Here is a 23,036-nt window from a genome sequence, read left to right as displayed (position 1 = left end):
GGAAATTGGAATCTGCTCACAGAATATTCCACCCTGAGAAAAAGAGGTTAAATTTGCTGGAAATTCTTCATTGAGCTCTAAGAATACCAAAGTTAAACAAACATGTAATAAAAATATAAGATGACTGGAGAAAAAGTATAGGTATCTATACAAATAAACAAGAGTCATTCACTTATCTGGAGTAGTTTGGTGACAAATGCAGATAGAGAGCATGTACACTGATGCTTTAGGGAAAGCTGAGGCTCCAATCTCGCTGGGTGATTTTTGGCCATTTGTTGTGCTGTGCCTCAGTTTCCCCATATGGAAACTGCAGATAATAGCTTAGACTCAGTAGTGTAGACACAGCCTGTGTCAGCATAGCTAGGCTGGCGTAGATGCAGCGTACACATAGGGTATGTCTACATTAGAAATGCTACAAAGACACAGCTGGGAGGGCTGCTGCTGCACCACTGTAGCGCTGTAGTGTAGACACTACAGCGACAGAAGGGGCTCTTCCATCGCTCTGGTAAATCCACCTCTCTGAGAGGCTGTAACTGAGCGACATAAGTTTTGCCACCATAAGAGGTAATGTAGACGTGGCCTTAGTCACACAGGGCGTGACATTTTTCACACCTCTGAAGGAAGTAGGTAAGCCGAGCTAACTTTATATTGTAGTGCAGTCAGGACTGAATGACCCTTTCTGCCAGCATAAGAACATCACCTCCCTGAACATTAGCTATGCTGACAGAAGGCCTCTTCTGTTAGCATAGCTGTGTCTATACTGGGGGTTTTGTCGATGTAGCTAAGTTGGTCAAAGATGTGGGGGGGTTTTCATGCACCTGACTGATGTAGCTAGGCTAGTGTATATTTTAAGTGTAGACCAGGCTGTATAGCATTGTAAAGCATATTGAGAGCCAGCAATGTTCTTATGACTCTCATCCCTCTGCTGTTACCAAGGCTGTGTCTATACTAGAGGTAATTCAATGGCCCAGCTACAGCACTGCAGCTGGGATGCTGTAGCACCATAGTGTAGACACTTTCTACATCACCGGAAGGTTTTTTTCTGTTGCTGCAGTTAATTCACCTCTCTGAGAAGGTGCTACTAGATCAACAGAAGACTTCTTCCATCTATCTATTGGTGTCTACACTGAGGATCAGGTCAGCTTAACTACTTTGCTCAAGGGTGTGAATTTTTCAGACCCCGGAGCAACATAGGTAGGTGGACCTACATTTTAATGTGTGGACCTGGCTGAAGGCATTAGCAGCAATTGAACGGGGTACCTCTCTCTAAAAACATGATCCTCTACTGTTCATGCTAAAAGGTGACGCCCCCCTTCTGGCAGCTGTAACAGACTCACTGATCTCTCATTCAGCCAAGCCTCACACAGTGGCAATCTGGGTTACGCTATGGAAGTGCTAAGCATTAGTGTTATTTATTTCCCTTCCTACCATAAGCAATTAAACACAGACTATCATTCTATCCATAAACAGCAACAGCCCGAGGAGAGTGGGAAGGACAGGCACAGAGAAGAGGCACTTTATCTTTGACACATGCTCACAGGCAGAGGGGTGAAGGTCAATGGCTAGACATTGTATTGCACTGATTAAAATGTTGACAACCGTACATTAGATTTTATGAAATTACCAATTGATCTGTGATTGCAGGGTCCAATCAATGCTCTGAAAATATACGGTGCAGAAAACCAGACAGGGCTAGGTTATCCTTTTGCATCTAGCTCTGTGTACGACGGGGCTGAGACAAGATTCATCTCAATCTTCCCCTTCACTCCTAGGGGGGAAGTAATCTGCCACTGGCCCTCTTGCCTATTGTCTGTTAGACTACCCTGTCTTTTTGTGGTCTGTTTAGACTGGAAGTTCTTTGAGGCAAGAAGCATGAATATAAAGCCATGTGCACATCTATGGTGCTATACAAATAGTAGAGCCCCAGTTGAATTAGGGATCAGCTGGTAACTTCATCCACAAAAAAGAACATTTGGCAATATTTTAATCTATCCAAGGTCTCTGGAACCCGCTAATGAAATACAGCCACCTCTGTTGCGGAACTTGGCAGCTGCTCAACGGACCAATAGAACTGTACACATCTGTATTTAAAAAGGGAAGGATAACATCTGTAAATAAGACTTCAGGGGGAATGTAGAGAGGCCAAATGCAAATAACCTGAGATAGAATTTGACTAAGGAACTCTGGCAACCATGCAAAGTGCCAGCCAATCTTTAATGAGTACAAAAGGACAGAAGAGCTCAAGGCAGGTGGAGAGGGGAAGATATCTCACTGACACCACGAGGGGCATTGGTTTAATAGCAATTCAGAGTGTTGCCAACTCTATCTTATCACGGGTCTCATGATAGTTCATATTTTTCTTAATGCCCCAACTCCTGGAATCCTGTTATTACCTGGAAATCTCTTTTTTTTTTTTTAAGCGTGAGTTTCTAGGCTTCGTAACTGTGGAGAAAAACTTGAAACTGTGATTTGAAAGCACACTAAAGGCTCCAAAAACAGAAAGCAACTCCAAAGGAAGCAGCAAACATATTTCTGTTTTCCTTTTAAAAGCCTTTACACTTTAAGAAAACCAAAAGTCAAGCTGCAGAAAATGATTTCAATGAGCACCTTTGTGGACAGAAGGGTCTGTGGGACAATAATGTTTTTATCTCTGTTGGTGAGTCTTTGGGCTGCTCTAAATGTGTGTATTAATAAAAAGCCGTTCGTGGCTTCACAATATGCGCATTCTCACAGGATTACTGTATTCAATGACTGCGTTAAATGGCCAGGGAAGCCGTGATATATCTTCTTTTATTAGCTCTGCCTACACAGTGGGCCACATCTTTAGCTGGCATGAACTGGCCAAGCTGCCCAGACTCAAATGGAGCTTAGCCTGTTTCATGCCTGCTGAGAGGACTCATGGACTTTAAGGCCGGAAGGGACCATCAGGACCATCCAGTTTGACCTCTACTTTGCAGGCCACAGAACCTCACCCACTCACTCCTACAGAAGGTTCATCAACTCTGTTTGAGTTACTGAAGTCCGCAAATCTTGATTTAAATACTTCAAGTTACATAGAATCCACCATTTACTGTAGTTCAAACTAGCAAGTGACCCGTGCCCCATGTTGCAGAGGAAGGGTCTCTTCCAATCTGACCAGGGGGAAAATTACTTCCTGACCCAAAATATGGTGATCAGTTAGACACTCAGCATGTGGGCCAGACCCACCAGACAGAAACCTGGGGAAAAATTCTCCATAGTAACTCAGAGCCCTCCTTGTCTAGTGTCCTATCACCAGCTACTAGCAGTTGCGAATGGGCCATAGACCATTGTAGGAAAGCCCCTCATATAGTCTTAAAACAAGTTAGGCTTTGTGCCCCCGCCGCTCCCCTTGGAGCACTACCTCATACTGATGACATTCCCCAGTCTCACACTGTTCAGGTCTGATTTCAGACTTGCAAACAGAAGGAAATTTAGAGTAAACAAAGAACCTTTGGGACCAGATTTTCAAAATGAAGGGGTCTGTAGAGGAGATTTGCATTTGCAGGCTGGGGCACCCACATTAGTGCACCTGCGATGGGCCTGTGGGCACAAGTGAAGTATTTACAGAACCAGCCAATCAGATTTCCACATATACCATTCGTTTTACATGGGACATATTTTGCAGGCACCAAAAGGATACTTAAGAATCAATAGAACATAAGAACGGCCACACTGGGTCAGACCTATGGTCCATCTAGCCCAGTATCCCGTCTTCCGACCGTGTTCGGTACCAGAAGCTTCAGACGGAATGAACAGAGCAGTGCAATTATTGAGTGATCCATCCCCTGTCTTTCAGACATAGCTTCTGGCAGTCAGTGTTTTAGGGACACCCGGAGCTTGGGGTTGCATCCCTGACCACTTTGGCTAATAGCTATTGATGGACCTATCCTCCATGAACTTATCTAACTCTTTTTTGAACCCATTTATACCTTTGGCCTTCACAACTTCCCCTGGCAATGAGTTCCACAGGTTGACTGTGCATTTGTGAAGAAGTATTTCCTTATGTTTCTCTTAAACCTGTTGGCAAATAATTTCATTCACCCCTGCTAGACCAATCTATTACTCCAGTAACACACAATCTAGGAGAAAGGAAGTGCCTGTGTTTGTCCCAGAGGGATTTTGAAGCTACTCTAAAGGTCAAATTATGAGGTCCTTACTCAGGGCCAGATTCTGCCTGGGTCTCATGCTGGTACTCATGCTGGTACATGCCTGGGTCTCATGCTGCCTGGGTCTCATGCTACAGCACACCTTGCACAGCTGACAAAAGGATCAGGTAGAATTGCACTCTCTGGGCTGAGCAGAGCACAGAGGTAACATTGTCCCTATTGCCCAGGGGACTGATACGGTCCCAAAGGGTGCATAGAAAAGAGGAGCACGTAGGATGGAACCAGCACAGAGGGTAGAAGAAGTGGGCACTCCGTGAAGTGGCGTATCAGTGGGCACGCTCCTTCTATGTGTCTAAAAGCTACTGGAGGAATTCTGCTTTCCAGGGGCAGAGTACCGCCTGGTGGTCCCACTGAGGCGCTGCACCTCCACACTGCCCCTTACCATGGGCTGTGCCTAAAAGATATGACATAATTATTAGTCAGGCAAATTCCCATTGGCCGCCACAATGGAACTATATGAGGCTTGAGTAAAAAACAGAGGTGGCTGGGAATTTTTGGTGAACCATTTTTTCACTGGAAAATGCTGATTGGCCAAAACCTGAACTTTTCATGGGAAATGAGTGGTTTCAACAAATTTTTTGACTCAAAAATTTTCTTTGGAAGAAAAAAAGTTTTGAAAGTGTTTTGACATTTTCCTATTTTCAGGTTCGAACCAACTTTTTCTTTTGAAATGTAAACTAATTATATATATATATTTTAAAATTAAAAGTAGTCAGAAAAAAAATGAAATATTCTGAAATGAAACATTTCAATTGACCTGAACTATTTCTTTGTGGGTGAAAATTTGAGATTTTGACGGATTCAGGACAGAAGAATTTTCACCGGAATGGGAAAAATGGTTCCTGATAAGCTCTAGTGAAAAACAACAAAAGATCTCAAGAGTTTGACTTCTTGGAGAAACCTGCAACTCCATTTCACCCAATAATGAGGTCCTGACTCTGTTTGCAATTGCCTTGACTTGACTCAAGCAAGATTCCCACTGAAGCCATCAAGTCTGAAAACTGAATAAGAACCTAAGAATGTTTCCAAAGTGTTGGGATCTCTATTACGTTACAGTCTCGGGAGAGTCACCTAATCAGAGTGACTATCTTGAGGGATTACACTATTGAACAGTCAAGAATCTGGTTTCATTTATTTTATGATCTATGTTACAGTACCATGTAGAAGCCCCAGTAAGGATAAAAGTCCCATTGTGCAAGGTGTTGTAAACACATTTAAAATAAAGAGCTGAAAATCTTAGTATATGAAGAGAGGAATGAGGTGGATATAACAAATGAATTGCGGGAGGATACAATACCAGTGAAGCAATCATGATTAGTTTAATAAGCAGCAGTCTCATGCCTGCTGTCTAGCCATTGTTAAGTATTCTGTAGGCTTAAGTGAGTTTTTATTTTTATGACAATTGTCTTGACGGAGCATATTGTATACAGTGAATATTATCTGATTGGGGAATCCATGCTTTTGATGGATCATTCTCAGATTCCTTTCTTATTAGAGATATTTCTCAGTTTAGACTATAAGTGGGGGGAAAGTTTATTCTTAATAGTAGGAAACAGATAGATTAGCCTGTGTGGGGAATAAATCTCTTCTCAGTCTAAGGGCTCATTTGCAAAAATTTCAGACCAGGGTGTGTTTGGGGGATTTTCCCCCCGTTTCTTTTAATGTATGAATCATCTGAAAACAGAACTTTATACAAAAATGCTGACCGTAATAGCGGGACTGCCCAGTTTTCCTTAGAGGCTAGGGAAATCTTTGGTACACACATTTTACTGTAGATTCTGTTGGAATTCATGGCATGAAATTGTCAGTTCTGAGGCAAGATAGGGAGAAGCAGGAAAGGAAGGATGGTCTAGTGCAAGGGTAGGCAACCTATGGCACGGGGTGCCAAAGGCAGCACATGAGCTGATTTTCAGTGGCACTCACACTTCCTGGGTCCTGGCCACCGGTCCAGGGGGCTCTGCATTTTAATATAATTTTAAATGCAGCTTCTTAAACATTTTAAAAACCTTATTTACTTTACATACAACAATAGTTTAGTTATATATTATAGACATGGTAAGAGACCTAAAAACATTAAAATATATTACTGGCATGCAAAACCTTAAATTAGAGGGAATAAATGAACAGTCGGCACACCAATTATGAAAGGTTTTCGACCCTTGGTCTAGTGGTTCAGTTCCCTGCTCTGACATATAAGTGACTCAGTTTCCCCTAGTGCAAAACAGTGATAATAGTACTGTCTTACATTGCAGTGATGTTATGAGGATAAAAGTATTAAAAGACTGTGAGGTGCTCAGATACAATGGGGGCACTATATGCACCATAAATAGATCCAGTCCCTCCTACACAGGATCCAAATCTCCTATGTGGTGAATGTAATAGTAAGTGGTTGTTGCCGTTGCATCCTCCCGGTTCTGCCAATTATAGGATTTTGAAATTGACACAAGATACTCCAGCCAGACATCAATTTCATGGTGTTCTCCACAGCTGTGGAATTGGGGAATTATCAGATCTTAGCTATGTGCATTTATGAATGGGAGGAATTTAATCATCTGCTGGGATAAGAGTCAAGCAGGTACCTAAAACAATGATTTAGGCACAAACCCATTTCCCTCATTATATACATTCATTAATACATAAGTAAAAATATATGAATGTAGTAATGCATTATTCATTATTATTCTTGGTGTTTGTAGTGTGTGTATCACTGTAATATTTGTGGTGCTGTAAATAGCTTTTCTCAAAATACAAACATCTAATCTTCCCTTGTAGCTGGAGAATGTTTAGTTTAGTGGTTGCAGCACCAGACTGAGACATCCTGATTTTACTCCTGGCTCTGCCACTGACTGGCTGTGTGACTTTGTATAAATCACTTGACCAGCCTGTGCCTCGGTTTCCCTACCTGTAAAATGAGGCTAGCAACATTATCTCTCAGGAGTGTGGTGAGGCTAAATTAATGTTTCTAAAGTGCCTTCGGCTGCTCAGATATAATGTGCAATAGCATGCAGCAGTACAGTACATACACACACGTCTTAATACATGAGATTACAACCTGCATACTAGCATCCTGGGAAGGACTGAACATATCTGATCTTCAGATCCCTGCCTCATACCCCAGCCAAGTAAGCTGTTATAAAAACACACACTCCTTACCCTATGTTGTTGCTTTATGCAACTGTGTCTAGTTGTTCTTGTGACAGCATTTTAACACAGGATAAAGCAAGAATCTCAAGATGCTGATTTATATCACAAGAGCCATGAGGAGGAAGACCTGATTCACTGTTATCGTACTACACTCTCCACTATTTTCTTGCATGGCTGCAGTGATCCCTTGGTCCTGTATATGGACCTGAGCAAGGCCCACTGAAATCAATAGGAGTCTCTCCTCTGAGTGAGTGGGAACTTAATACAGTCGTGCATATGGAACCTTGGGTCTCTTCAGCTTGAAAGATACTGTATAGAAATGTGAGATTTACTTTTAACTAGTATTATATTTCCTTCATTCACATATCCCATTCTGAGAAAGACAGAGCTCAATGGAAATCCTACAGCATATAGGCATATCCACCCACGGCAGTCCACTGAAATGAATGTCTAGTATAAGAATAAACCCTATCAAAAGACTAAACACACTACAATGAGCCTTCTGTGCAGCAGCACAACTTTCCTGTGCAGCTGAGAAGAGAATAAAACCCACTAGAGGAAAATAGAGACTCATTAAAAAGAGTTATAACAAATCAGTTATCAGGCGTTTAAAGAATAAACCTGTTAGAATAAACCTGTTAAATAAATCTGCAGCAAAGCTAATTAGGTCAGTGTAATACCAGCACAATGGCTTCCCTTTCTTCAGTGAATCCTTAATGATGGCATAAGCCTGTTAAAGGAATACACTGAGTATACAATAAGCCAGGTATTTAGAAGAGCACGTCTGTTAGTTCATTCTCTGAATTTGATCTAGCTTAAAATTGCTACAATTTAGTGAAGAATGTCCTCTTGATGCAAAATATCTATGGAAAAAATCAAACTAATCTGTCATGCCATTTATGAAAAATGAAATCAAGGATGCACCCCCCAGCAATTATTTATGTAGGACCTATAAAGTGTGATTTTTCCCCCCTGCTCCAGAACCAAACTCCAGATTAACCATCCAAATCTATTCTCAGAACTTTAATGACTGATAATTCTTTTCTTTGCTTCTGCACCAATGGTCCAGCAATACTGACACATAGATGAACACGATTTGCTGAGGAAGAGTCAACCTGGATTTTGTAAAGGGAAATTATGCCTCACCAATCCATTAAAATTCTTTGAGGAGGTCAACATACATGTGGACATGGGTGGTCCAGTGGATATAGTGTATTTGGACTTTCAGAAAGCCTGTGACAAGGTCCCTCGCCAAAGGCTCTTAAGCAAAGTAAGCTGAGATAGGATAAGAGGGAAGGTGCTCTCATGGATCAGTAACTGGTTAGGAGTTAGAAAACAAAGGAGTCACTTTTCAGAATTGAGAGGTAAATAGCGATGTTTCCCAGAGGTCTGTACTGGGATCCGTGCTGTTCAACATATTCAGAAATGATCTGGAAAAAAGGGGTAAAACAGTGAGGTGGGAAAATTTGCGGATGATAGAAAATTGCTCAAGATAGTTAAGTCCAAAGCAAACTGTACAGAGTTACAAAGGGATCTTACAAAACTGGGGTAACTGGGTAACAAAATAACAGTTGAAATTCAATGTTGAGAAATGCAAAGTAATGCACATTGGAATACATAATCCCAACTATATATACAACATGATGGAGGTTTAAACTAGCTGTTACCATTCAAGAAAGATCTTGGAATCATTGTGGGTAGTTCTCTGAACACTTCTTCTCAATATACAGTGACAGTCAAAAAAGCTAACAAGGTTAGGAACCATTAGGAAAGTGATAGATAATCAAACAGAAAATATCACAATGTCACTATATAAATCCATGGTATGCCCACATCTTGAACACCGTGTGCAGTTATGGTCTCCCTGTCTCAAAAAGGATATATTATAATTGGAAAAGGTATGGAGAAGGGCAACAAAAATGATTAAGGGTATGGAACATCTTCTATATGAAGAGAGATTAAAAAAAGACTGGGACTTTTCAGCTTGGAAAAGAGACGACTAAGGGGGGATATGACAGAGGTCTATAAAACCGTGACTGGTATGGAGAAAGTATATAAGGCAGTGTTATTTACTCCTTTACATAACACAAAAACAAGGGGTCACCCAATGAAACTAATAGACAACAGGTTTAAAACAAACAAAAGGTAGTACTCCTTCATACAGTGCAAGTCAACCTGTGGAACTCATTGCCAGGGGATGTTGTGAAGGCCAAAGGTATAATGATGTTCAAGAAAGAATTAGATAAGTTCATTGAGGATAGGTCCATCAACGGCTATTAGCCAAGATGATCAGGAGTGCAACCCAATGCTCTGAGTGTCCCTGTCTTCTGACTGCAAGAAGCTGAGTGTGTGTGACAGGAGATGGATCACTCGATGATTGAATGTTCTGTTCATTCCCTTTGAAGCATTTGGCATTGGCCTGTCTCAGAATACAGGACACTGGGCTAGATGGACCATTGGTCTGACCCAGTATGGCCATTCTTATGTTCTTAAGCTAGGAAATAATTATAATAATTGCTTTGCACCAGTATAGTGTCTTTTGTTAGAGCATGTATAAAGAAGGGTGGTTTTGAGATTACGACATTGCACTGAAACTTAGTTCTGTTCCTGGCTCTGACACAGACTTCCTATGAGACCTTGGGCAAGTCATTTAATCTCTCTGTAACTTAGTTCTTCACCTGTAACATGAAGATAATAATACTCCTTTCTGCCTTTGTCTATTTAGATTTCAAGCTAGGACAGGCACTGCTTCTTACCACAATATACGGAGCACCTAGAACAGCAGGATCTTGGTCTCAATTGGGTGTTTAGTTGCTACTGTTATGTAAGTAACAATAATAGCAACAGTATCCCTGAGCAGCAGGTCAGTTTTATTACTTTTATTTTACATATGATGAAAAATGGAAACAGAGTGACCTACCTGGGGTCACATGGCAATCTAGAAGCAGAGCCAAGGTTAGAGTTCAGATCTCCTAGCTCTCTGCCCTGTACTCTAGCTACTAGAGCACGCTGGCACCAGAGCTGTGCTGGCTTATTCTCCTCCAGAAATGCAGCAGAAGTTAAATGCGAGGCACCTGGGGGGAAGGATCTGAAATGGCAGGGAAAAGGAAGACATGTTTCTTTTCCCATTTCCGGAGAAGGTGTTGAAGAAAAGGGTGAAAACAAGAATTGAAAACTACATAAAGAAGCATTTGACAGCAGCAACCTTTTAAAGTTGCCTCCAGTGTATGTGTGCATAGCTGCTGCCAAGCTCTGTCAGTTCCAAAGATTGAACACAAGGTGTGAGTCTGGCACAGAAGCAACAGAATATTGAAAATGACAGTGCTCTGTGAAATAGCTATGGCTTGGCTTGGAAGCCTCTATGGAGAACAGGCCCAAGCTGTCCTGGCAGCAAAGAGATACAAGGATAGAGGAGGGGGGATAGGAAATGAAGACTGACAGAGCCCTGGAAATGAAAGTACTGTCCAGGGTCCCACCCACTTATCACAGAACTGAGCAGCTGAGCAAGGGAAAATGGCAGCCCTGGGTAGCAGGAGAGAAGGAAACAGGTAGGCAATGTTAAATCGCTATTATCATCTGCATTACTACAACACCTAGGTGCGCCTGCTAAGCTCAAGGCCCCATTGCCGTCGGAGCTGTGCAAGCACACTGTGTGAGACAGGTTGTGGCATTCTGGGGGTTCACCTGGACCAGTAAGGGGATCTGTCACTGCCTGCCCAGTAACCCTGGGTGTGTCTCTGCTGTGCAAATTTGGCTGAAAGCCCTGCCACCAGCAGCCAGCTCACAGCACAGTGGCCTAACCCTGGCTTCCACTTGCCTGGTTACTCCTTGCAGGGGGACACTCACAACCCTTTCAGTCCAGAATCTCCCCAAACCCGTTTCCCCTGCAGCATCCAGTCCCCCTTGCTAGGTACTGAGAGAAGTGATTCTGTGTGCTGCTCCACAGAGAGAGCCCCCCAGCCTGCTAGCTGTACCTGAAGACTTCCCCCTTCAGTTTAACACACAGCACTGAGCTGGCTTTGTAATTAATCAAGGATGAGATTATTAACAAAGCACAGAGGTGAAAGTGATAACAAGTGAGAAGGGAAGACACAGGCTTGGTTACAAGTGAAACAAAACAAACCAAGCTTTCCAGTGACTAAAACTTAACTTCAGCAAGTTACAATCTTTGTCTAAGCAGTTTTCTCACCTACAGTCAGTGACAGCTACTCTTGGTTTTAAGGCCAAGAGGATCCACTTTTCATAAACTCAAAGGGCTCTGCTCCCCATTTGTCCCCTTAAGTGCTGAATGCTGAAATGGCTTTCTGCTTCTACTTACATTTCCCAAAGTCTGTTGTCTCTGTTTCAAGACCCAAGAAGCCTTCCTGGGGATGAAGGTTCCGGTCCCCATGGTGATCTTTAAACTGTCTTCCCCCTACTTCTTTAGCTTGATGGCTTTGTTTACCTTATATGCAGATGTACTTTTCATTGTCCTCTGAGGTATCACCTGTCTCATTTACATTGGAGACACAGAAAAAACAGCAGGACAACATTCCTTTATTGAGGACAGACTTGGCTTAGACACTGCTTGCAAAACTCCTTTTCAGACCATATATCCAGCACACATCTGTAATTCTTTATGCCTCACCCGTACATATATCATGCAATAATATTAATGACCAGCAAATTACTGGTTTCCATATGATACCTTACATGACACCTTTTAGACATAGATTATGACAACAGAGGGTTGGGGCACTGAGAATGTCTGGTATTATGTGTTATGGCTAATGTGAATCTCTGGGTCACACAGGTCCTTGACACAATAGGTTTGCAATCAAAACAGATGAGACAGAATTACGACCCCTTTTGGGGGAACTAAGGCATAGAGCGATTAAGTGACTTTCCCAAGGTCACATAGGAATTCTGTGGTGGAGCTAGTTACTGACCCTAGATCTCCCGAGTGCCAGTCCACACCAGGTCACCTCTCCTCTCTAAGCATGAAGGCATTTAAATCATAAGAGATAGTTGTAAAAATATTTGCTGATTATTATTTTTTCTGACTGAAAAAAAGGGACAGTTTTGAATGAAAAGTATCACCATTTTTTCCCTGTTTATCATCAGCTATAGAACTGGCCAGGAAGGTTTTGCAATGAAAAACAGAATAGTTTTATCTGACAAATATTCTTTTTTTTTTTAAATGGCCATCTCTAAATCATATCGAACTTGAAAATAACAATAATTAGCCCTCTTATAATACTTTCAATCCCAGGGTCTCAAAGTGCTTTGAAAACTTAAATCAAGGCTCACAGCACCCTTGGAAGGTAGATAAGTACTATAACCTCAATTTTTAGAGAGGGGCAAACTGAGGCATTGGGTCACCTTCAGCATTCCATCCCTATTGAGCAAAACATTTAAACTTATGAGAGGCAGCATGACCAGTGGCTGGTACAATGGCTGGGGACTCAGTGGTCCTGTGTACTATTCCAAATTTTGCCACTGACTTTGGGAAAGTTGTTTGACCTTCCCATGCCTCTGTTTCCCCGCCTACCCTTTACATTGTAAGATCTTTGGGATATATGTGGTCTACGTAGCTGTACAGCACCTAGCATAATGGGACCCGGGTCTCTAGAAACTACTGAAATAGAAATAATAATACTGTGCTCAGGTCCTACTGACTTCAAGTGCTTTTCAGAATAGGGACCAGGGAGACTAACTGAATGGTCCAAGGTGACATAGTGAATCAGTGGCAGAACCAGAACACAGAAATTCTGACTCTTCTCCTACTTTAGCCACTACTATCTAAAACAATATGTTTGTATACAGCTATTTGTAAATCTCTAGGCAAAGACCTTTCAACACAGTTCCTAAACATTGATGGCATTTATTTTTTTTTAATATTAGATGAAAATCGCCATCGTATGAGTGGAGTCGAGGAGCCCAGGGAATGTGGCTACTGTTCACTAACAATAATCTGACTTCTCAGGGTGCTGGTATATGTTAGATATTGACCTTGTGACTCACAAGATACCTGAGGCAAAGTGAGGTTATCTCAGAGGAACAGGAAGCTCTGAAATGTGTTATTCCTTAGTTGTATCATTTCTCCCCCAGATAAATAGGGGAAGTGTTATTTCCCCCCCCATCTCTTTCTCTTTTCGACCCTTCCCCAGTGTATTGGTTTGTGGGAGGGTAACGGTGTTGGTTGGTTCTTGCCTGAGCTGTCGTCATTCAAAAATTTCACAGACCACAACTCTGGTTTTGTAAAATCTTCAGAGTTAATTGAGTCCTGGTGTGAGACACTGAACTGACTTCCCTGGATACTTGGATCCTCTATCCCCATGAAATGAAATTCACTCCTGTGAAGTGGACCAGCAGAAGATCTAAGGACCACTTCAATGCTTGTGCTGCCTCTATGTACAGAGGTGAAATGCACCATTGAGTACAGCGCAGGCATCAGGACCTCCCCACCACACACAAACACACACACCCCAATCCACCAATGTACCTTGACCTTGTGATTCCATCTTACTGGGACTGGGAATGAAAAACCCAGCAAGGATGTTTGGTTTTGGGACTTTGACACCCAGCCACTAGAATTCCACCAACTGACTGACATAGGTCAAAAAGACAGCCACCGAAAGGCCCACTGCCGACCACAAGTCACCTGTGACCTGGCTCAGAATGAACCTAGAAATGAGATACCATGGGTCAATGATAATCCACGTTCCCTGCAAATGACTTAAGGGCAGATCTAACTCTCACTGGTTTCAGTGAGATATGGATCAGGCTCTTAATTGCTGTGTGCCTCAGTTCCCTTTGTGTAAGGTGGGGGAAATAATACTTCCTTTCTTCTACTATTTGTCTTGTCTAACTACCTGAACACGCTTTGGGTTAGGCACCGTCTCTTACTCTGTGTATGTACAGTGCCTTGCACAATGGGGGCCCAGTTATGGTTATATTCTCTACGTGCAACTGTAATAACGAATAATAAGATTAATCACAATTTAAAGGGGCCTTTTAACATCTCCTCAGCTCACAGAACAAAGGAAACATTGTGGGCCAGATCCTGAACTGATGTAAACCAATGTAATTCTTTGAAGTCAATGCAGCTACACCAATTTATACCCGTTGAGGATCCAGCCCAACATAATTAGATTAGATTGCTGCCACTTTAAATTGTGTGAAGCTGCACTTTAAGTGGAATGAAAGTTCCCTGAAATGTGTCAAAACAACCAGGGTTTTCACTCCACTTTATTGTAACCATCGTGTCACGACAACTGAGTTCATAACTGGGTTTCCCAATATACATACATGGTACAAGATGCACCAGTAACCAGCAAAGCCTTTCTGAGGGCCGTCAGATCAGTTTAAGTTTGAGACAGAAAAAGCAGTTCAGAAAAAAATGTTATGATCCTTCCTTCGATCCACCACCCGAACTCAACCCCTTCCTAGCACTGAACTGGCTCCAATCCCCATTTTTTTTTAAGGCTCTGTGATTTTCAGATGGCTTTATTTCTTTTTCACACACCTTCGAACTTCTGGTTTCCAGCCAGGATCAGCAGTAGAAATGCTAGAAATCTGATAAGAAAGCCTTTTCTCAAAAGGTTTATATCCCAGTTCTGCAAATCTAAGAGGGTCAAGTACCTCAGCTGTAGCAGATAAAATGTGAGCGCTTACTCAAACTGAAGTTGAGTTTTGAATCTCTGGAGCTTCACCCATTGCTAGTGTGACTATGATGGGGCCTGCGCTTATTGGCAGATTTGCTCGCCTTACAGTTTCATCCTGTGGGTCGGGAAACAGTCCAGAGACCTTCTTCTCTGGTAGAAGCCACAGTCCAGGTCAATTCCTCCTGTGTTTGATCAGGAGTTGGGAGGTTTGGGGGGAACCCAGGCCCACCCTCTACTCTGAATTCCAGCCCAGGGCCCTGTGGACTGCAGCTGTCTAGAGTGCCTCCTGGTACAGTTGCTCGACAGCTACAACTCCCTGGGCTACTTCCCCATGGGCTCCTCCCAACACCTTCTTTGTCCTCAGTACTGGACCTTCCTCCTGATATCTGATAACACATGTACTCCTCAGTCCTCTAGCAGTGTGCCTACTCACTCTCAGCTTCTTGCACGCCTCTTGCTCCCAGTTCCTCACACACACTTCCTCTCCTCTGGCTCCCCTTGGCCTGACTGGAGTGAGCCCTTTTAAAGCAACAGAGGAGCCTTAATTAGAGAGAAGTGCTTAACAACCTCACCTGACTCTTAGCAGGTTAATTGGAGTCAGGTGTTCTCATTAGCCTGGAGCAGTCCCTGCTCTGGTCACTCAGGAAACAGAAAACTGCTTATCCAGTGGCCAGTATATCTCCCTTCTACTACTCCGCTGTTCCCAACTGGCCTGGGTCTATCACACTATCTAGAAAGGGAATCCATTCTCAATATCATAAGGATATTAAATTTAGGAATAGTGCAAGGCTGAATGAAACCCAGTGCAAGAGTTCAGCATCACCCATCTGGCTTTGCAAATGGCAATGAACTCAAATGCATTTATAAGCAATGGTTTATGATCAACAAATAAATACGGCTAGTCCTAAAGAGACGGACATCCCTGCAGTGAACACCTCATGCCATCTAACTAAGATCAACACTTAGTGCAGTATTGTTTGCAGAGGAGAAACAGGAAAAAATATTTCACAAGAGACCGAGAGGGCACCAGAATATCAACACAGCATTCACAAAGCACATTTAATCCATTTTTAGCCTGTAATAAACAATGAGAGCTGCAAAACTTTGACAATAATACATTCTGCATCCTCAAAGAGGGAGACACAAGAGGATATATAGAAAAAAATACGATTTCATGATAGCAACTAGTAGAACTCAGGGATAGGTCTGATTTTATTCAATAACCCATGGGACTCTGAAGTGAGCTTTTGCTGTAGAATCTCAAATACAAATAAAGTATCTATAGTTTATTGTGGGCATATGTGGCTCCTTTCAAGTTTTAAAAGGGAACTTATAGTACACAATGGAATCCCATCTGCCAATCTTCCTTCGTCAGCTGTTTTGTGAACAATCTGGAGGCTTTTTCTGCTGCATGGATCATCTCTGTTTCATACTGTGTCCTTATAAACTTCTAATGCAAAGAACATGGTATATTTTGTTCCACTATTTTTCTTTTGCTCACTTCCTGTGAACAAAAAAACTGTTACATTGTGTGCATTGTGCATTCATATGCCCATTGTGCTCCTGTTGATTAACTGGTTTCCATTTTCTCCATGGGGAGAGAGAGATGTGCCTTCAATAGGTTTTCTCTACCACAGAAGCAATAGATCTACTAACTATTCACTTGCCCTCTGCTATGCCCTGTTGTGCATATTTTAATATTATTCCTAAAAGCAGACTAGGAGCACATCCAAATACAACTCTGCAGACACTGACACCAAAAGAGATTAGACAGACAAACATTTCGGGACCTCAGAAATAAGGTCTGCGGTGGAAAATTCTGGGCCTAATGGAGCTAGGCTGCTTTACCCCAGGTGGGAATCTGGCCCTTGTTCATTGCACAGAGAAGGCAAGAAGCTGAAATATCCAAGACTAAAGAGAAGAGACCATTGAAAAGAAGTTGTTACTGGAGTAAAATAATTTTGCTTCTAAAAACCACATTCAGAAACCTTCTCTTCGACATATAAGAACAGACACATAGCTAAATATGCTGTAACCTGCTTAGGTTTCCAACGCAGCAGATTAAAGCAGTGGTCTATGCACGGTGTGTCCATTCAGATGGGCAAAGCTCATTGCTCACAACACAGCTGCAAGAGAACATGTGAATACCCAATGCACCAAGTAATCCTCTTGTGATACAGACACAGTGGAGGCTTTTTTGCGGGGATGGGGTGGCGTTTGGTCAACATTTTGGGGAAGGCTATTTGTGGTGGGGAAAGGCTGGGCAAATCCTACTGCTTCTCTGTGTTTGCCTGTGCTTGGCTCCTAGGTTATCCTTAGGGTATCACAGGTAACTAGCATTTCATGCAGCATTGGCATTCTGAGTTTATTTATTCTGCATCTTTGGAAGAGGGATGGTAACTTGTAGAGAATGCTGGTGTGATGCAGGGCCGCTCAGAGGATTCAGGGTAACTGTAGTTTTTGGCGGCTGGGGGACCTCGCCGCCGAATTGCCGCTGAAGACCCGGCACTTCAGCGGTGGGTCCCAGGGCAGAAGGACACCCTCCTGCCGCTGAATTGCCACCAAAGACCCAGAGGGGAAGAAGCTCTGGGGGCCAGGGCCCCGTGAGAGTTTTTCAGAACCCCCAGAGCGAGTGAAGAACCCCGCTCCAGGGATCCCGAAAAACCCTTGTGGGGGCCCCTGCGGGACCTGGGGCAAATTGCCCCACTTGCCCCCCTCTCTGGGTGGCCCTGGTGTGATGGGTGGAGGTGTAGACTCATCTGGGTTCTGTGAGACCTTTGAATGTTTGGGATTTGGATCCTGGAAGGCCATCCCGGCTCACTTCACTGTTTTCCATCAGCTTTTTCACCCTTTCAGGCCAACAGGGCCAGAGAATACTGAGTAGGAGTTTCCCAGCAGGTGCCTCCTAGGCCAAAGGCCATTACAGTCCATAGATGGGTAATACCCCCTTTCATACTTGCATTGTCTGAAACAGCAACTCCCAAATGATTATTGGTGGTGGGGAGATGCACTTGGTGCCCTCTCTTAATTTACAACAACTGAGTATTAAACAGAAGGAGCCACCTTAGATTGCAAGTAAATGCCAACAGGAGCAATCAAAGAACATAGTAGTAACTTCATCAGGTGCTTTAGTTTATTTTTTAAATAATTGCTTTGTAGACATGCAGCTTGTTTAGGGTCCTGGCCCTGAGGCTCTTAGTCCCTGTGAGTAGTCACTCACCTCTACCAGTTGTCCCACTGACACAAGTAAGGCTAATTTCATGAGTGGTGCCGCTCCCTGTGGCAGAAGCAGGGGATGGCTAGAGAACTTTTGTCTTGCAGTGAAACAATCATTGGGAAAAGTAAAACTCTGGGGCATGGGCTCAGTGTAAATGTGATAAAACTAAGCCTCAAACCTACCAGGCCAGCCTGGAGTTTAACCAAACAGCTTTTAATTCTGCTGAGGGAAGATTTGCAGAAGATTTAGCTTAAGACAATGCATTGTAGCCTTTGGAGGTAGAGGGTGGGGGAGCGAAGGCTTATAGGACAGCCTGTCCTTGCAGGCTGTGGGAGGGCATGGGGTGGATAACAGCACCACTGTTCTAGGGGAGGGATAGCTCAGTGGTTTGGCCTTAGCGCTGCCCCCCCTCCCCAAACCCAGGGTTGTGAGCTCAATCCTTGAGGGGGCCATTTAGGGAACTGGGGTAAAAAGGTATCTGGGATTGGTCCTGCTTTGAGCAGGGGGTTGGACTAGATACCTCCTGAGGTCCCTTCTAACCCTGATATTCTATGATTCCCCATGTCCCTAGCAGAGGCATCTGATTGTTGCTCTTGCTGCCAGGGCAAGATGAGCTGAACCTCACCAGGGACAAGAATTATTAATGGCTATTTGCAACCTTCGCTGCTCAGTCCATGTGTATGCGGTGCCCTCCCTTGGAACCAGATCGCCTTGACCTCACGGCTGACCCCCTCTTTTCTTTGTGGGGTGGGGTGGGGAAGAAGGGGATAAATCGCACAACTGCAGCTGCCTCTTGCTGTCCAGAGACCCAGGAAGGAAGAAGGAAGAGGGAGGAAGGGAGAGTTCCCCACACCCCCAGCTCCAGCCTTTGGACCTTAGCCCATCTTGGGAGGTTGGCCATGAAAGCAGACGCGCCTGAAGACATCAGGTTTGCAGCTCGGGCTGCCGGCTGCCTCCTGATGCTGCTGGGCGCTTCAGACCTTTTCCTAGCACAGCAAAGCTCCATCCTCAGCAGGCTGCTAGTGCCTCCCGCTGCCCGGGGAGGCAGGGCAGAGCTGGAGAAGCATCAGCCGCCGAGGCTGGCTGGGTCACCGAACGCAAGCGGGAGCTTTCCGGCCGGGGGAGCCGGGTTCAGACGGATGCTGGCGGAGCAGGAGGACGACCGGCTGCGGAACGGACCACGGTCCCCAGCGGGGCCGATCGGCGGCCTCTCTCCAGCCGGGCTCTGGACGCCGGAGGGCTGAGCAAGGGGGACGTGCCCCCTGCGGAACTCTCCTGGGTGCTGAACAGGGTCCCCGGGTCTCCGCAGAGATGCAAAGCGCCCCGAGGAGCCGGGGGACGGGCCGAGGCTCCCCGCCTCCAGCGGGGGATATGGGGCTTGCTGGCCACCCGGCCGAGTCACTGCTCCCAGCCCTGCCGATGTGGGATACAGCCCTGCCGCCCACCCTGCCCTCTGCTGCCTTCCCGTCACCCAAAGGAGGAGAACGCAGAGAGCATCGAGCGGCCTGCAATCGCTGCAGGGACTCGAGATACACACACTTTTCTGGGGGCATTGCCCTGCACCCCCCCACACCCCGCAGTGCTCTGGGGGCATTGCCCTGCACCCCCCCCACACCCTGCAGTGTTCTGGGGGCATTGCCCTGCACCCCCCCCCACACACCCTGCAGTGCTCTGAGGGCATTGCCTTGCACCCCCCCCCACACACACATCCCGCAGTGCTCTGGGGGCATTGCCCTGCAACTCCCCCCCCCCACACACACACACCCCGCAGTGCTCTGGGGGCATTGCCCTGCACCCCCCCCACGCCCTGCAGTGTTCTGGGGGCATTGCCCTGCACCCCCCCCCACACACCCTGCAGTGCTCTGAGGGCATTGCCTTGCACCCCCCACACACACAACCCGCAGTGCTCTGGGGGCATTGCCCTGCAACTCCCCCCCCCCCACACACACACAACCCGCAGTGCTCTGGGGGCATTGCCCTGCACCCCCCCCACACCCTGCAGTGTTCTGGGGGCATTGCCCTGCACCCCCCCACACACACCCTGCAGTGCTCTGAGGGCATTGCCTTGCACCCCCCACACACACATCCCGCAGTGCTCTGGGGGCATTGCCCTGCAACTCCCCCCCCCCCCACACACACAACCCGCAGTGCTCTGGGGGCATTGCCCTGCAACTCCCCCCCAACACACATCCCGCAGTGCTCTGGGGGCATTGCCCTGCCCCCCCCATACACACACACCCGGCAGTGCTCTGAGGCATTGCCCTGCACCCCCCACCCCCCATACACACACACACACCCCGCAGTGCTCTGGGGGCATTGCCCTGCAAACACCCCCCCATACACACACACATCCCGCAGTGCTCTGGGGGCATTGCCCTGCACCCCCCCCCATACACACACACATCCCGCAGTGCTCTGGGGGCATTGCCCTGCACCCCCCCCCATACACACACACCCCGCAGTGCTCTGGGGGCATTGCCCTGCACCCCCCCATACATACACACACCCCGCAGTGCTCTGGGGGCATTGCCCTGCACCCCCCCCCCACACACATCCCGCAGTGCTCTGGGGGCATTGCCCTGCAATTCGCCCCCACACACACAACCCGCAGTTCTCTGGGGGCATTGCCCTGCAACTCCCCCCCCCACATCCCGCAGTGCTCTGGGGGCATTGCCCTGCCCCCCCCCACCACACACACCCGGCAGTGCTCTGAGGCATTGCCCTGCACCCCCCACCCCCCATACACACACACACACCCCGCAGTGCTCTGGGGGCATTGCCCTGCAAACACCCCCCCATACACACACACATCCCGCAGTGCTCTGGGGGCATTGCCCTGCACCCCCCCCCATACACACACACCCCGCAGTGCTCTGGGGGCATTGCCCTGCAAACACCCCCCCATACACACACACACACACATCCCGCAGTGTTCTGGGGGCATTGCCCTGCATCCCCCCCCCATACACACACATCCCTCATTGCTCTGGGGGCATTGCCCTGCAAACACCCCCCCCTTACCCCCCCGGCCCATTCAGTCTGTGCTCAGGACCAGGCTGCACTCCCCCTGCCCCAAAGGTGTTTGCAGGAAGGACTTTAAATGTGAATCGCATCAAATCACCCGTGCAGCGAGCGCCCGCGATCCCCAGCTGCTCTGCTCTGCGCGCCAGCTCCTTCCTGAAGCATCAGCTCGCAATAAAATAAAATGCAATGACCAGGGAGGGGAACTTTCGTTAGAAATCCCCCCCTGCTCCCTTCTCTCCCCCGTGCCCCCCCACCCCAAATTCAACGCAAGCCCGGTCCCACCCACGGCTGGCCCTGGCCCGTAGCGATCCCCTGCCCACCCCACAACCGCTGCCCCAGCTCCAGTCTGACCCGCCTTTCACACGTCCCGGGCTCCCTCCGCCCAGCTCCTCCGAGCCAGCCCCTCCCCTCGCGCCCCCCCTCAGCCCCCGCCCCCATTAGGTACAAAACACTTTTTTAGAATAAAATCTCCGGGTTTAGGCTCCGCCCTGTTTCTCCCCCCCCCATTCATTTTATCCAGGCTGCTCCAAGCCCCGCCCCTCCCTGGAAGCCCCGCCTCCCGCTTCTCTCCTACAGCCCTTTGCATGTTCATTTCCAGCCCCCTCTCCATTCTCCCCGCTGCCTCGGCTGCTCCTTCCCCGATGGCTACAGACTGATCGGCAGAGGAGAGGGGAGGGGAGAAAAACGGAGGAAGGAACAGACCAAAAGAAAAGAAAGCAAAGAAAGAGAAGGAGAGAGAAGGATTTGCCTCTGCCCTTAATGCCTGCGATCTGGACCCAGGGAAGGGATTTTCTGTCTGAGCATGAAAAGTCCTGCTAGAGCCCCAGTATTCCCACGCCTGCATGATCAGCACAGCACCCAGTATGCCAGCTGGCCACAGAAGGGAGCCCACCACTTCCCGTCGAGCCCAATAAACCCCACCGGCGATCAGCTCTCGGCCAAAGAGGAACAGTAACCTCAGGTAAGGGGAGGGTTTCGTTTCATCTGCATCGAATCCCCTCAGCCCCTTGCCCTGGTGCGCAGCTTTTGAACTGCGTTTCATGCCTTCGTCGTGATCCCTTCTTACTGTAATGTCATTTTCTAGGGTGTCCTATTGAATCCCTTCCCCCCTCGGAGTCAGTGCCGTTGAAAGCACACACACACACACACACACACTTTGCCTGGCAGTCTCTTTCCCCTTCTCCCTCCCTCTTGGGTTTGCATGAAGTTAATGTGCTGTTTCAATGCAGAAGTCCTGTAATCTAATTAGCTTCTGGTGTGTGTGTGTGTGTGTGTGTGTGTGTGTGTGTGTGTGTGTGTGTGTGTGTGTGTGTGTGTGTGTGTAAGGAACACGTTTGTGGCTGTCCGGACATTTTCACGCATAGGGGGTGGGAGCTGCTTCATGCAATGGGATCACGTAGCTAGGACAAGGTACATTTTTAAAATGCACGGGAGGAAGGGTACAGCCTTCGGCTAGAGCAGGAGGTGGGAGTGAAAATCTAGCGCTCTGTCTGGATTGCAGAATATTGATACATCTCGGGAAAACGTCCCCAAAGAGATGGTGTCATCTCCACTTAATCCACTGCTCCATTTGTGCAAGTGACAAGCAAACCCTGTAGAAGGGAGACGTCTGCAGCTTTAAATCCCACACCGGGCTGATTGCTTCTACCCCGAATGGGAACTGGACGAAACTGAAATACAGCAAGGAAGTAAGGGGAGTTGGGTGGAGGTGGGACATCTTTATGTGCCCGGGGAGAGGACCATAGATCTGGGGGGGGGGGTTGTAACCCCCCCCTTCTCTCCCCAGAGCTGGTGATTTTTTTATGTATTGATGAGCCG

The 23,036-nt window shown here is 46.4% G+C and overlaps 1 protein-coding gene across 1 annotated transcript in view; it reads left to right on the top strand.

Moving 5' to 3' along the window:
• Positions 1 to 21,807: 21,807 nt before the first annotated feature.
• The window catches only part of BRINP1 (BMP/retinoic acid inducible neural specific 1), a 94,237-nt gene continuing 93,008 nt past the window's right edge, over positions 21,808 to 23,036 (top strand). Inside the window, exon 1 of the mRNA XM_030536024.1 lies at positions 21,808 to 22,179. The gene's annotated coding sequence lies outside the window, so the exon portion shown is untranslated. The remainder of the gene's footprint in view (positions 22,180 to 23,036) is intronic.

This window comes from Gopherus evgoodei, chromosome 16, assembly GCF_007399415.2.
Source record: "Gopherus evgoodei ecotype Sinaloan lineage chromosome 16, rGopEvg1_v1.p, whole genome shotgun sequence".
NCBI lineage: Eukaryota > Metazoa > Chordata > Testudines > Testudinidae > Gopherus > Gopherus evgoodei.
This window is presented reverse-complemented; position numbering and strand designations above follow the sequence as displayed.